We start from the raw sequence: 15,812 nt of genomic DNA, 5'->3' as shown, positions 1-15,812 counted from the left end.
CATTATAGGAGGGGCCCTGGTGACATAGTAGTTAAGTACTCAGCTGCTCACTGAAGGTCGGCAGTTCAAACCCAACAGCTGCTTCATGAGAGAAAGATGTGGCGGTCTGCATTCGTAGGGATTACAGCCTTGGAAACACTCTGGGGCAGTTCTATTGTGTCCTATAAGGTCACTATGAGTTGGAAATCAACTCAGTGGCAATGTGTTTGGTTTTGGTTTTACTATCATTATAAATTATCAAAATAAAACAAAATATCACTTTTGCACACCAAATGGAAATTTTGAACATAATATTATACATAGCTGATGAAAGGGTAAATTGGACCCATCTCTCTGAGGGAAGACAATTTTAAAACATGTATCAAAAGTTTTTTGACCCAGTTATACAGTCCTGGGATTTTATCCTAAAGAAATATAAGAGATGAGCACTCACAGAGATTCAAATACAGGTAAATTTATGGCCATAGTGCTTTCAAAAGTAAAATATTGGAAACAATTCTATCAACAGGGGTATATTATGGAATTCTCTGCAACCACTTAGAATTATATTGCAATAGAATATTTACTGATATGAGAAAATGGTCACAATATTCTCAAGTGAGAAAAATACCTTGAAAGAATAAATACAATATGAATCCAATTTTCCAGCATATACATTCAGAGTAAAAAGACTACAAGTAAAAGTAAAAAAATAAAAATACACTAAAATATTCATAATGATTAGTTAGCTCTCAGTGGCAAAGATTATTTTAATTTCTCACCTCAGAATTCTATATATCCCCAGTTTTCTACAATGAACACGTTATGTATATTAAAACAAAGAAAAAGCATTTGTGTAGAAGAGCATGGATCCATCAAACTCCTCACTATTCCTGAAGCTCAGGCCACACCAATGACTGGCTCTGATATGGGTTATGAAGATCAAAGTTAAGGCAAACAAAGAGTGGTCATCCAAGGTACAACAAGTGGTCTCTATTCACCTGGAGCAGCAGAAGAAAAGGGGGAGTCAGGAATCATGGGAGGAACTGGAATGCTTATCTAAGTGCCTCCACGAACAACCGTCTCCTTTGCCATGAGACCAGAGAACTGAGTGATGCCCAGTTACTATTACCGAATGTTTTCATCAAAGATTCTACAGAAGAATCCTTACCAAAAGGAGTAAAAATGTGGAACAGAATTTCAAGTTCTCACGAAATCCAGACTTTCTGGAGCCATGGAGGATGGATGACCCCCCTTCTAAAATTATTGCCCTAAGGAAATCTTTAAACCTTAAACAGAAACTATCCCCTGAAGTCATCTTTAAACCAAACAAAACAGTTTAGCTTAATAAGAAAAGAATGTCTGTATGAGCATTGTGCTATTTTAAAGAATTATCTATGTGTGATCAAATTGATAACAGTAACTCTAAAGGTTAGATGAGAAGTCTGGGGCGGTGAGTTTGTGCTAATGATGGTGAAATAATTTAGAAAAAAATATCAAGAAAGGTGGCACAACTTGAAGAATGTACCCAATGTCACCGAATTGTACATGTAGAAATTGTTGAATTGGTATATGTTTTATTGTGTACATTTTCACACACGCACACACACAAAAAAAAAAGCTTAGGCAAACAAAAATAATACCACGTATCCAAATATCAAGGTTCAAACATCAATAAATTGAACTTTGACAAGAAGGCAAATATGTTAAAAGACTTGTGGCAAAGATGGTAATTTAAATTTTTAAACAGCCAACCCTGTGGTGCAGTAGTTAAAGCACTCGACTGCTAACCAGAAGTTCCACAGTTCCAAATCACCAGCCAGCTCCACAGGAGAAAAACGGGGCAGTCTGCTTCCATAAAGATTTACGGAAACCCTTCGGGGCAGTTCTCTGTCCTGTAGGATCACTATGAGTTGGAATCAACTCGAGGGCAATGGGTTTGGTTTGTTTTTTTGTTGGTTTGTCAAGAAGTAATTATACAACAAACAGCCCTGAAATATCTTATTTCATGAAATAAAACAATGCCCTTTGTATATGAAATACCGTCCTATTTTCAGATGAGGAGGAGGGAGAGGAAGAGACCAAGAGGAGAGAAAAGAGGGGACATGCATTCACCTCATCAGAAAGTAGTTGAGACAACTTCTAGAGAAGGCCTATAGCTACCCACTGTAAATCGTCATCTGAGCCATCAAGAGGCCACTCCTACTGATCTTGATGTTTACAAAAAAGTCTGAATTAGCATCAATTACTGAGAAGCCTACCTAGAGAGAGCTGATACATCTAGAACGTTTATCAGTATCTTTTCACAGAGTGAAGTCAACAAAAGTCAGAAAACAACTTATGTAATCCTATTTCTCTAGAAGATGCTAGAGTTTAAAGGTACCCAACAGCAGAATAACTGGGCCTAAGTGTGCTAAATTCTACCAGCTCCTCCTGAAAAGATTAGGCTCAAAAACTAATCAGCAGAAAATAGCACAAGATGACTTCTACTGTTCTGTATCACATCAGATTTAAGTATGTTACTATCATCTCCACAGCCTTATGGGAAGATCCTTGGGAAGGAAATAACACGCATTCAAAAAATACTTGTCTAACTGAATCTTGTTCGTTTTCTATTCTCACTAATTTGTTATTTTTTTCTGCAGTACCCTTCTGGGACTTTTCTATTATTCGAATGGGCTTTTGGTGAAAACGTTAATTAAAACGATTGTTAAAGAATGTACTAGATGGACGTGGTAAAGCAGAAGTGAGGAACCTCCTGCATTCAGGTTATTTGATCAAGCTCTCTAAAAACCTTCTAAAATGTTCTGTCGACTGCCTCTATTCTCCAGCATAATATCAACAAATACAACTGTACCTAAGCAAAATAAAATGTAAATGCTAAAACACTTGTCACAGTCAGACCAGTGGGACAGTCACCTGTGGGCTTCACTCTGAGCCTGTATATCAGAGCAGAGTGAACCAATGCAAAAAGAGATTTCCACAACAGCAAATTTCGGAAAAAAATCTCAATGGTTAAATGAATTATGAAATATGAAATGCTGTGTAACCCATACAAGAATGAGATGAGTCTATGTGTTTGGACACAAAAGGATGTCCATGTAAATAAATTGAACAAGTCAGAGGATAATATGTATAGAATGATCACATTTATGCAAAACAAAATTAAACCAAACTAAATATGTTTGTAAATGCATTGACTACATTTAAGCATGGTTGCTCACCAGACTATTTCCTCAAAATGAGATTTCATTAGTAGGAGGGAAATGAAAGAAACTTTCAGTTGTTTGTCTTTTTTAATAAGAATGTATTAGTCTTCTGGTTTTTTTTTTAAACAAAAATATAAAGGATTAAAAATCAGTTTGATGATTTACAAAAAGAAAAAATATTGCAACAGAAGACTGGTGAAATTATGTTGTATACGTAACCACAAAACACAAATTTTACCCCACTAAAAATTATGAGGTGAATCTATATTTATTGACATGGAAAGATATTACCAATATTTTAATAGGCAAAAAAAAAAAAAAACAGTAACAAACAGTATATATAGTAGCATCCCATTTTATTTAAAATATGCATGTGTGTATAAATGAACATACAAAAGTCTGAATGAATAATCAAAATAAGTCATAAAATTTCACAGTAACTACTATTATGATTGCTTTTTTATTTCATGTAACTGTATTCTCTAATTTATAAACAATTGAGATATATTAGTAGTATGATAAGGAAAAAATACCTCTTAAAGTAGTTTCATTACATTAAAAAAGAGCTATCTAGTTGAAGTTCACAGATGTATAAATCTTAAGTCAGTTTTTTAAGACTGAAGAATAAAAGAGATTACTTACATAATTTAAACCAACAAAAAGTTTAAGGACAATAGTCAAGGATTTCAGATAAAGGCAGCAGAGTGTGAACCGCAACTCTGCTTGTCCACTTTACTTCCTATACCTGTACACACATAACTTCAGTTACTTTACATATGTCAATGCACAAATATTTTCATCTTCAGTTATGCGCTTAAGTTTGAAAGTCCAATCAATTTTGTCAAGGACAAAAAGTCGCCAATAAAGCCAAGAACTTAATCTAACATCATCCCAACAGAAGCTGTTGAATTTTAATGCACCTTTACAAGGCCTATAAAACAGGCATTACAATGAAAGAGAATGCCACAAAACTAACTCTTAAAATGATGACTTTTAACCTTTTCAGTCCACAATGGGCAGTCAACAGCTTTTTTAAAATGCTGAGGCCCTAATGCACTGTAAGGTTTATAATATAAAACTCTGCTCCCAAATTCAAAACTCTCATTGCTTAAAAGTAATAATAAATTCCCTAGTGAAACATTGGGTTCTGGTTTTAATTAGAAGTAAATGTGCTAAGATTGCCACCTCCTGCTGAAGAAAAAGTGAAGTCCTTCATGACCTACCTCAGGCGGACTTTCAAAAGACCTCAGATCTAAATCCTGTCTCAGAGACAGAGAATAATCCATTGCCTTTGAGTCAATTCCAACTCATAGAGACCCTGTAGGACAGAGCAGAACTGCCCTGTAACATTTCCAAGGCCGTGTGTTTCGTTCTCCTGTACATAGCATCATTATGAGTCAGAATTAACTCAACCCATACCTAACAACAACAATAACAAAATCTTTACAGAAGCCAACTGCCACATCATCCTCCCACGGAGCAGCTGGTGGATTCGAATGGCTGACCTTTTGGTTAGTAGCCCAGCACTTAACCACTGCGCCAACAGGACTCCTTCATACTAAATATACATATACTAAACAGACATGTTGTTATAAAACAACATGTGAGATGGAACAATTGTGGTCTTTGTTGTCATGCCCAAGTTTAAATTCTGACTCTACCTATTTCCAGCTGTCAATTCCCTCATCTGTAAAATGGGGATAATACCTACTTTGAAGTTGTTGTAAGAATTAAATGGAAACATATGTGAAGGCATCTGGCACAGTCCCAGACACATAACCTGCAGTCAATAAAAATGTTTATTTTTCTTAGGTTTTGGAAAGACAATAGAAATTTTAAAAGCTAATAACTTTTATTCAGATATCTTTAACAAAAGAAAAAGAAATAACAACTGTAGTTGCCCTGGTTTTTTTCTTCTTAAACCAAATACACTTTCCATCTAAGATATTTTAACAGTTCTTGCTTCACATTTTGGGATACCATTTATACAATACCATTAGTTTCAATACAAAAAAAAAGATGCTTGGGTTAACAATAACATGAATTAATGTGTGAAGCACAACATTCTTCCTCCTTGTAGAAAGTCTATATCCTTTAATAAATATCATATAAAGTAAAATGCCATTAATCCACAAATTTCTAATGGCTCCAAATAGTAACTCAGCAAAACATTAACAATGAAAAGCCACCCTCTCCTAGTTAAAATAACTGAGACTCTGAACAGATTATTTATAATTTATAAAAATGTATTTGTGATCTAGTAACATTTTGCTAGCAACTTGGAATCAGTGAAACTTGCTATGACACATTCTAAAGAGAAAATAATAAGACAAAAATAAATTAACATTTCAGCATCTTCAATAGCTACCCAAACCATCAGTGCCAAGATTCATGTTTAACCTACAAGATTATTTCAGTTTTCCAGACAATGGTTCATTTCTCAATACCCTCTATTTCTCCAATAGACACAGCATGCATCATTCTGGGAAACTTCTAATTGTTAAATTCTGTTAAAAGTTTAAGTCAATGAACAAATGCTTCTCATTACAAAATTCAATAATTGTAATAGAATTATGGGTTTAACATGTAAAGTCCTGAAAGCATTTTCTAAACAGACGAATTGTTAAAGAGTTACGACCTTCCTTAGGTTTGCCTACACCGAAACACATGTTTTTTCAATTATATAGCAAAGACTATGGCTTCTGTTCAAACCTAAATTTTATTGTTTATAAAATTAGAAACAGATACACATATATAGATATCTACATACACATATATAAACATATACACCTAAGCCATATTTTGTATATGAACAGTTGAAAGGTTTAATGTGTCATATACGAAGCCACTTTACACACGTGAAGAAATTAACATTAATCTCTCAAATGAATAATTCTTTCATAAACAAGACCTCCTTAATCTCACAGATAGCTTAGTGCTTCCTATCACAATTCTTTATAGAATTTGGTCATAATTAAGTGAAAATATTGGTGAGCTCTAGCACTTTACTTTTTTATCAGGAATTGTTTACAATCACTTTTTTGTCATTTTTAACCCAGAAAGGGAGGATTCCATTTTAATCTAGAAAGTCTGTAAGTGTTCACCAAAATCGCACTGTATTTTTCATCAATACTTGAATTAAAAGTACACGTATTTTTGTTTAAATCTAAATATTACGATAAAACCCAAAAAGGTGATTTTAATTTTCTTAATAACTTTCCGTATTTTTCCAAATTTTCTACAAACTAAGTGTGGCTTTTATAATTTAAAAGGAAATAATTTGAAGGCAAGAATTAAAACATTTGTGTATAAAATATAAATCAGAAAGCCTGGTATTGATGTGAGTTATCCTCTCTCAACAAAAAAAAAGTGTAACAATATCAAAAGGCTAATCTAAAAATTTATGGCTTCTCAGGATTCTTTCAAAAGGGACATAAATTATAATTCAGATGTAAGATTTGTAATAGAAGCAGCAAAGAGAGGTATCAGTTATAGCTAACATACCCATAATCCATTGCCGTTGTGTCGATTCCAACTCATAGTGACCCTATAGGGCAGGAGAGAACTGCCCCATAGGGTTTCTAAGGCTGTTAATCTTTACATAAGCTGATTGCCACATCTTCCTCCCATGGAATGACTGGTGAGCTCGAATCACTGACCTTTTTGTTAGCAGCCGAGCACTTAACCACTGTGCCACCAGGACTCCTTATACCTAACAATCCCTAATTTTGTTAATATGGGTCCTATAATGTAGATCAGTAGGGATGATATTGCCCAGTGGTTGTCACAACTGAATGTGGGGGTGCTTGTGACATCTAGAAGACAGATGGCAGGGATACTGTTAAGCATCCTGCAACGCACAGGACAGCCCCTATAACAAAGAATTATCTGCCCCAAAATGTCAATAGTTCCAAGGTTAAGAAACCTTCATGTAAAGGAAAATATCTCTTGCGTTTCAATTATAAACAGTGGTGATTAATTTTAAAGTCTTTCTAGCAGGAATGGGGAGTAACTGCTTTATGGGTACAGGGTTCCTGTTTGGGGTGATGAAAAGGTTTTAGAAATGAATAGTAGTAATGGGTGTAACATTGGGAATATAATTAATGCCACTAAATTGTATACTTAAAATGCTAAAATGGCAGATTTTATGTTATACATATTTTGCCACAATTAAGAAAAAAAAGCTTTCCAAATCATTTCTGCTTCTTTTAAAAGATAGAGTAATTCAGATTTTCCAAGCATATAAACAATCTACTTCTTAAAGATTATGTTCTTAAATACAATCTAATTCTTCCTTCATTCTCAATTTTAATAATCTACTCTCATCTCCTTCAACATACTCTTAACCCAAAATCAATGATACCTTTGTATTGAGAGACCTGTATACCTAGACAGGAAGTCTTCCCCTCTTCCTTTTGTGACTATACCTTCTGGAAGCAGGGATATGAAAAATGTCTGAATTTGAGCAAAGATCACTGAATCCAGCTATTAGTATTTTTATTTCAAATTAATATTTATTTTATTTTTAACTGCTTCAAATAAATAAAATTTGTATTTTGAAAAATTATCCCAAATACTGTAGAATTAATTCAACAGTATTGAAAAAAATTGGAGGCTTCAAGGACTCTAAACAAACTACATGTTATAATATCATTTCTATCACAACTTTTTGAAATTTATTCATTTGCTCTTGATAACATAAATATATATTTCACATGGATCTTACATCCTCTTCTTTGTTCTGCGTAATGTTTACAGTGGGGGGGGGGAAGAGATTTCTTTAATCCAGCAGTAGTTATCTTACACCTATCAAAAAAAATACACAAGATACACCTACAAGGTACACCTCTAAGATCACAAGAAGTCTAACAAAAGAAGACCTGTGAATTTGTTTAAACTCTAAAGCTGATCATAATCTGACAGTTAAAAATCCATTTAAAATGGTCTCCTATGCTAACATGCAAAGCCCTAGTGGTACAGTGGTTAAGAGCTCAGCTGCTAACCAAAAGATTGGTCATTCGAATCCACCAGTCACTCCTTGGAAACCCTATGGGGCAGTACTACTCTGCCCTATAGGGTCGCTGTGAGTCAGAATTGACTCAATGGCAACAGGATGCGAAAATGCAAATTACTCCTTTAAAAAAATCTGATTTTGGAGACTATCGAATTTATTTTTCTCTTCTGGGTTATGAATTCACAAGGAGGTGAGGGTAAGGTTTTTTTTTTTTTTTTTCAAACTGCACTGCCATGCACCCACCAGTGAGAATTTACAGTCTCCCCCTCTGTCTCTTTTTTCCTTTGAGAATAAGAATCACTACCATCGTACTATTATTACTAAAAAGAGTGTGCTATATCCCTTGGACGTTGCTGGGAAAGAAAAAAAGGTGAGAACCAATGACAAGGACAATGTTTCCCAAAGTAGTTCATAAACCACCTAAGGTGCTTATTAAAAATGAAGCTTCTAGCAAATAAATATACAAATAAATAAACATATACACATACATATATGTATGCAAGAACAGTGAAGGTAAGTAATATTCCTATAGTCCTGATCATGAATTGTAAGTAGCGATAGAAACCCATGATAAAGATGTTTACCTTTAAAAACTATTTTTATATGATTTTGACATATTTTAATTTTTTCATTTATCTTTCTAAATCTGTAACCGATCAGTTTCCTCAAATAGGTTTTCTATATATTCAATTTTATAATCCCCAACAGTGATTTTTTTCCTTATTAGTTGTTATAATTCTTATTTTGATTTCCTTCCTTATTTTTTGGTTACAATCATCAGAACAACATTAATAATATTTTAAAAATTACTTATAGGTATTTCCCAGCTCTATCCATCCAAGCAGCCCAAAAGCAATGACCCACCAGGAGGAGTGAACACCACTGGCACCCAGATTGTGACCTTCAAATACTATTTCCCACAAAGAAAGAACCAGCTCCTTAAAGAAACAACTGACTTCCATTCAGGGAGAAGAAAGGTAAAAGATGAGGCTTTAATATCTTATAGCAGAAAGCAAAAAGCTAACAAAGACAACTGATGCTATATCAAGAGGGCTCGGGAGTCAACTTGAAAAGCTCCCTTGGACACAAAAGTGACAATTTAAGCATTAATAAAAATAATAATTTCAATGAATTGAAATAAATCAAATATTTAAATCCATGAATTCATAATAATATGCAAACAATATCAGCAACAACAAATTTGTCACCTTTGGAAGGACGCTAAGCAACCAACCCTGGACTTTGAAAACAAAGGGAAAGAAGCAAGCATGTATCCCTACTTTCCTGTATGAAATGCATCTCTGAGTAACCAAACAGGTGATAAAGGAAGATTTCTCCTTTTAGATGTATTTCAGCTGATACATAATAAAGGAATGACAGAAAAAGAATGTAATAATTTTGCAATCCCTAAAGAAATAATAATCTCCAGGCCATGGTCAAAAAGGAGCCCTGGTGGGACAGTGGTTAAGTGCTCAGCTGCTAATGAAAGGTCAGTGGTTCAAATCCACCAGCTGTTCCTTGGGAGAAATATGTGGCAGTCTGCTTCCATAAAGATTTACAACGTTGGAAACCGTATGGGCAGTTCCACTCTGTCCTATAGGGTCACTATAAGTCAGAATTGACTCCACAGCAACAGTTTGGTTTTTTAGGTTTAGAGGCAATGATCACCAATGGCTGATGACATCACAAAAAGAGACAACCAGGCACTGTGAGCCTCTTGATACATATAAGCCCTGATGGCGCCGTGGTAAAAGCACTCGGCTGCTAACCAAAAAGTCAGCAGTTCAAACCCACCAGTCACTCCATGGAGAAAGATGTGGCAATCTGCTTCCTTAAAGATTACAGCCTTGGAAACCCTACGGGGCAGTTCTACTCTGTCCTATAGGGTTGCTATGAGTCGGAATTGACTTTACAGAAAGAGGTTTTGATAAATGTACACACCACCAGCTATGAAATTGTCTTGCCAAAAATTCAAATCTGAATCTGATCCAGCCTCTAGAACTACAAATTTACAGCAAATATGAAGGACAGAGAAACACATCCAAAAGAACACATCTAAAAGGGATGCAGTCAGTAAAATCCAGACTGGGAAACTCAGGACAAACAAAACGACTTTTCAATAAACAAATTACAAACAGAGAGAGCAAAGAGAGAACCTACTTTAACCTACTAACATATTTTATAGGAGTAAAAAGCAAATCAAACTTATTTTACCACAGTACTCTCAGGTTAAGCCTAATTGAAAAGTTTGCTGTAGGAATTTTTTTTACCTGGAAATAAACTTACAGCTTTCAAATTATTAATCCCAATTACTATCATAAATGCACCTGGGAGACATACAATAGTTAAGACCTCAGGCTACAAAGTCAGGCCCACCTATGTTCAAATCTCAGCTCTGCACTTAGTAGCTGTGTCAACTCAAGCAAGTAATTTTACTTCCATAATCATCAATTTCCCCATCTGTAAAATTTGAGGCAAATCACACTGACAGGACTGTTTTAACAACTGAATAAAATATTGTATGTGAAGAACTTAGCACAAGTCACTCATTTAAAGATGCTCAATAAATGTAGCTATTACTAGTAGTAGTATTAATAATAAATGTCTCGTGTCAGAACTCTAAAAATACAAATCTGAATAATCACAAACCTCCTATTCTAAAATAAATATCACACTCACCACATTCACACACACTAAGCCCATTTAAAAAAACATCAAAGAGGGAAAAATTAATGTTTAAATATTCTCAGTCAACTTTAAATCTATAAGGGCAAACATTCGCCAACCTAAATTAAGAAGTTAGTAAATCAAATAAACAACTGTTACTACTTGTCTTAGTACAGTGTGGCACTAGCCTTTGACCAGTAGCTATCGGCAAAATAGACTAAAATGTAACAAAAATTAACCTTTGAGTTTTTAGGGATCTGTTCATTTATCTTAGTTACCTGGTGCTGCTATAACAGAAAATACCACAAGTGGATGGCTTTAACAAAGAGAAACTGATTCTCTCACAGTCTAGGAGGCTAGAAGTCTGAATTCAGGGTGCCGGCTCCAGGGGAAAGCTTTCTCTCTCTGTTATCTCCGGGTGAAGGTCCTTGTCATCAATCTTCCCCTGAGCTAGGAGCTTCTCGGCACAAGGACCCCAGGTCCAAAGGACGCATTCCCTTCATGGTTCTTCATTCTTGGTGGTAGGAGTTCCCCCTCTCTTCTCTGCTTGCTTCTCTCATTTATATCCCAAAAGAGATTGACTCAATATACAACTAATCTTGTAGATTGAGTCCTGCCTCTTTAACATAACTACCTCAAATCCTGCCTCATTAACATCATATAGGTAGGATTTACCAAACACAAGAAAATCACATCAGATGACAAAATGGTGGACAATCACACAATACTGGGAATCATGGCCTAGCCAAACTGACACACATTTTTGGGGAACACAATTCAATCCATAACACTATTCATTCATCCCATTTATTCAATTCAGTCTTAGAAGAAATATAGCCAGAATGGTCCTTGGAAGTGAGGATGGTGAGATTTTGACTCACTTATTTTAGATGTATCATCAGGAAAGGCCAATTGCTAGAAAAGCACATCATGGTTGGCAAAGTGGAGGGTTGGCAAAGACAAGAGAGACCCTCAGTGAGATGAATGAAGACAGTGGTGGAAACAATGGACTCAAACACAGCAACAATTATGAAGATGGCACAGGATCTGGCAATGATTCAGTTCTGTTATACATAAGATTGCTATGAGTCAAAGCCTACTCAGTGGCAACTAACAACTACAACAACAACATTCATCCATTCATCAAATGGAAATTACATCAGGCATCATAGATGAGGGGATAAAACAAGTCCTTGATCTGGAGGAATTCATAGTCTTATGAAAGAAACGTATGGATAAAAAAAATCATAAGACCATGTGGTAAGTGATATGATGGGAGCACAGAAAGGGTCTTACAGTTTCACACAAAAGCCATACCTAAACAAGAACAGGGGTCAGGGTGGGGTAGGAAGATAGGTGTAATTGATTTCAAAGCTCTCTTCCCCCCAAAAATGAAGCCTGAATTAAATTTAGAAGGAAGAGTAGGAGTTGGTTAGATGAAGAACTAAGGAAAAGTATATTCTATTGAATATACACACAAGCATTAGAAAGTATTGTTTTGAATTGGGGCCTAACGTGAGATCAGACCAGAGAGCTTAGCAGGGCCAGAGCAGAGCTAGAGCTTTATACAAGCCCTGTTAACTCTTCTTGGAGTCCCTGGTGGTACAAATGGTTATCTTGCTCTACTGCTAATTGAAAGACTGAAGTTTGAACCTGTTCCAAGGCACCTCAGAAGAAAGGCCTACCAATCTACTTCCCAAAATCAGCCACTGAAACCCCATGGAACACAGTTCTACTATGACGCACTTGAGATCACAAATGAGCTGAAGTCAATTCAATGGCAACTGGTTTATTCTTCTTACAAGTAATGGGACATATGAGAAATTTTAAGCAGGCAGACATGACCAGATTTGTGCTTCGAAAAGATTACCTTAAAGCAGCAGATAAATCTGCTGCAAAGGACCTCTTTAAAGTGTTGAAAAGCAAAGATACCACCTTGAAGCCTAAGGTGTGCCTGACCCAGGTCATGGTATTTTCCATCACATCATATGATTGTGAAAGCTGGACAATGAATAAGGAAGACCGAAGAAGAACTGACACCTTTGAATTGTGGTGTTGGTGAAGAATATTGAATATACCATGCACTACCAAAAGAACAAACAAATCTGTCTTGGAAGAAGTACAACCAGAATGCTCCTTAGAAGCAAGGATGGCAAGACTGAGTCTTTCATACTTTGGACATGTTGTCTGGAGGGATCAGTCCTCAGAGAAGGACATCATGCTTGGTAAAGCAGAGGCCCAGCAAAAAAGAGGAAGATGGAAAATTTTAAAAGGCAGAACCCCATATAATCTCTATCATTCCCATCAAAAGTTGTGTGCAGCAAAAAAAAAAAAAAAGAGACTGAAGAAATCCCCAAGAGTATGGCCCCCAGATACCCTTTTAACTCAGTACTGAAGTCACTCCTGAGATTCACCCCTCAGTCAGAGATTAGACAGGCCCATAAACCAAAATAAGACTAAAGGGGCACACCAGCCCAGTGGCAAGGAGTAGAAGGGGACAGGAAAGCTGGTAATGAGGAACCCAAGGTTGAGAAGGGGAGAGTGGGGTTGGCAACCGGTGTTACAAAACAATATGTTTATTAATTACTTAATGAGAAACTAATTTGCTCTGTAAACCTTCATCTAAAAATACAATAAAAAAAAAGAAATTCATGTGCATGAAGAGTCATTGACGTCTTGGACACACATACATACAATATGAAATAAGGGAAAAAAAACAATTTTCAATAGAATTCATGCTATATAGACAAGAGGCCAAAATATATTAAAAAGTATCACAGTGTCTGCTATTGCTAATTACACACTGAACCAAAAAACCAAAAACCAAACCCAATGCAGCCGAGTTGATTCCAACTCATATGACCCTATAGGACAGAGCAGAACTGCCCGATAGAGTTTCCAAGGAGCACCTGCTGGATTCGAACTGCCAACCCTTTGGTTAGTAGCCATAGCATGGTACACACTGGCTTCCATTAATTCACAAAGATCTCCTGATTTCACTGTGTATAAATCATAATATTTTTCTTTTAGGGTTAAAGTTCCTATACTGTATCTGGTCTTTAACCAAGGGTACTTCTTTTAAATATATATCAATATTGGGTTTTTTTTATTTGTCTTTTCCAAGTTCTTTAAATGTAAACATGATTTTCCTTTCTTAAGAACATTCCTTATTTAAAATTAAAAATCAAATGCACTTCCAAATTCATACTTGCCACATATCTCAATGAAAACAGAAACTATGTCAAGGTTTGCAGGGTTATTAAAATTTTTTAAAGAGGTTATAAGCAATTAAAAATTCACTCTGATACATGAACTGCACAAAATCTTTGTCTTCAGTTACATGAATTGCCTGAAGCACTCTAAATTTATTCCAAAAATACAACGCTCTACAATTTCTGTCTAGCAACAAAGTGGGTAATTTAAAAGCAAGGGAATTATTCCAATCAAGGACATAACCTCCCACAGTAGAAAGCGGTTTTCCCTAATTTTTTTCTTTCCTTATTAAAATGAAATAACCAAAAGAAAAATCATTTTAATTCCAAATTGAACAAGCTGTCTTCAAAATAAACACTTTTGTGTGGAGTTCACAGAACTTGGCATTTTCAAACTTATACATAATTTTTAAGAATCAAAATATAATTAGCATATTCTTCATTCCAGACACTGAGTACTTGTTACATGTCTGGAACTGGGCTATGCAGTAGAGATTAAAAACATGAATAAAATATGGTCTCTGATCTCCAGAAAGAAATGCTAGGATGGAAAAATACTAAAACAAATCACTGCAGTATAACTTCATGCATGCAATAATTGTAAACAAATTCTGTCTGTACACAAATTTTGTGGGACACAAATTCTGTAGGACTAAAGAAGCAAGAACAACCACCTCATGGGGGCAGACCAGGAAAGCTTCACAGAGAAAGTGACACCATTGGAACTGGACACGAGAGGAGGCACTGGCTGCTGTTGACGGGCCATCGTTCAGTAAAGGCAATGGGGCAAAAGCCGCATGTACAAAAAGCTCAACTTCTAAGAGATGCTTTAGATTTTTCTCTTATACTTTAGAAAGGTACATGGCTTTAATTCTCCAGTTGTAAAACAAATTTTTTAGTATAAATCAAAACCATAAAACATTATTTCTTTCCCCTTATCCTTAGCCAAGTGAAATTTTATAACTTCTGTTTAAAAGGTGGACTTGGAGTGTTTCATTTTATTATTATTTCTTCATGCTAGTTTCAGAACTAAGATGGATATCGACGTTCCTTCAATACCAGTCAGTGTGAGATTAAATATAAATTAATAAATGCATGAATTGGATAAATTAATAGGCATATATGTATAAAGGAAGGTATCATGTAGAACTGATTTCTTAACTAATAAAATTACAGTGTGTCCACCTGAGAATCTATTATCTTCACATTTCATAAATCTGAGTGTGCTCAAACCTGCTTTAATCTAGCCTAACAGACACAATTATGTACAGATGAAGTATTTTTATGTATAACAGGAATCACCACAACAGTGACACTCAATCTAATAGTAATTAGACTCCAGCAAACACCAAAACAAATCCCAAGTGCAGGTCAATTGGTAACAGCCCCAACATCCCAATCCTAGAGAGTCTGGCAACATAGGATCAGTTATAAAGAATCAGTGGCACCCCGCTCTGACCATGAAAATTTGCTTTTTTTTTTTTTAACTGTATCATCACACTTAACTTTCAAACTCTTCTCATCATTTCCCATAAAGATCTGTTGCTACTAACTGTGAGGCAACACAGATGTGAAATGTGGGCTCTGCCACTTATCAGCTACATATCTTTAGGCAAATTCTTTAAGCCTTAGTTTCCTCATCTATAAAATAAACTGCACTTATAACACTCAAAACCCCTCACAACTGCACCAAAAGACAACATCATGATAAATGGAGAAAAAATGAAGTTG

The 15,812-nt window shown here is 35.4% G+C and overlaps 1 protein-coding gene across 3 annotated transcripts in view; it reads right to left on the bottom strand.

Moving 5' to 3' along the window:
• Positions 1-15,812, bottom strand: part of BBS9 (Bardet-Biedl syndrome 9) — a 511,186-nt gene that overhangs the window by 410,707 nt on the left and 84,667 nt on the right. The gene's annotated exons all lie outside the window — the stretch shown is intronic.

This window comes from Elephas maximus, chromosome 8 (assembly GCF_024166365.1).
Source record: "Elephas maximus indicus isolate mEleMax1 chromosome 8, mEleMax1 primary haplotype, whole genome shotgun sequence".
Lineage (NCBI taxonomy): Eukaryota > Metazoa > Chordata > Mammalia > Proboscidea > Elephantidae > Elephas > Elephas maximus.
Note: the sequence above shows the minus strand (reverse complement) of the source record. Positions and strands in the feature narration are given on the sequence as shown.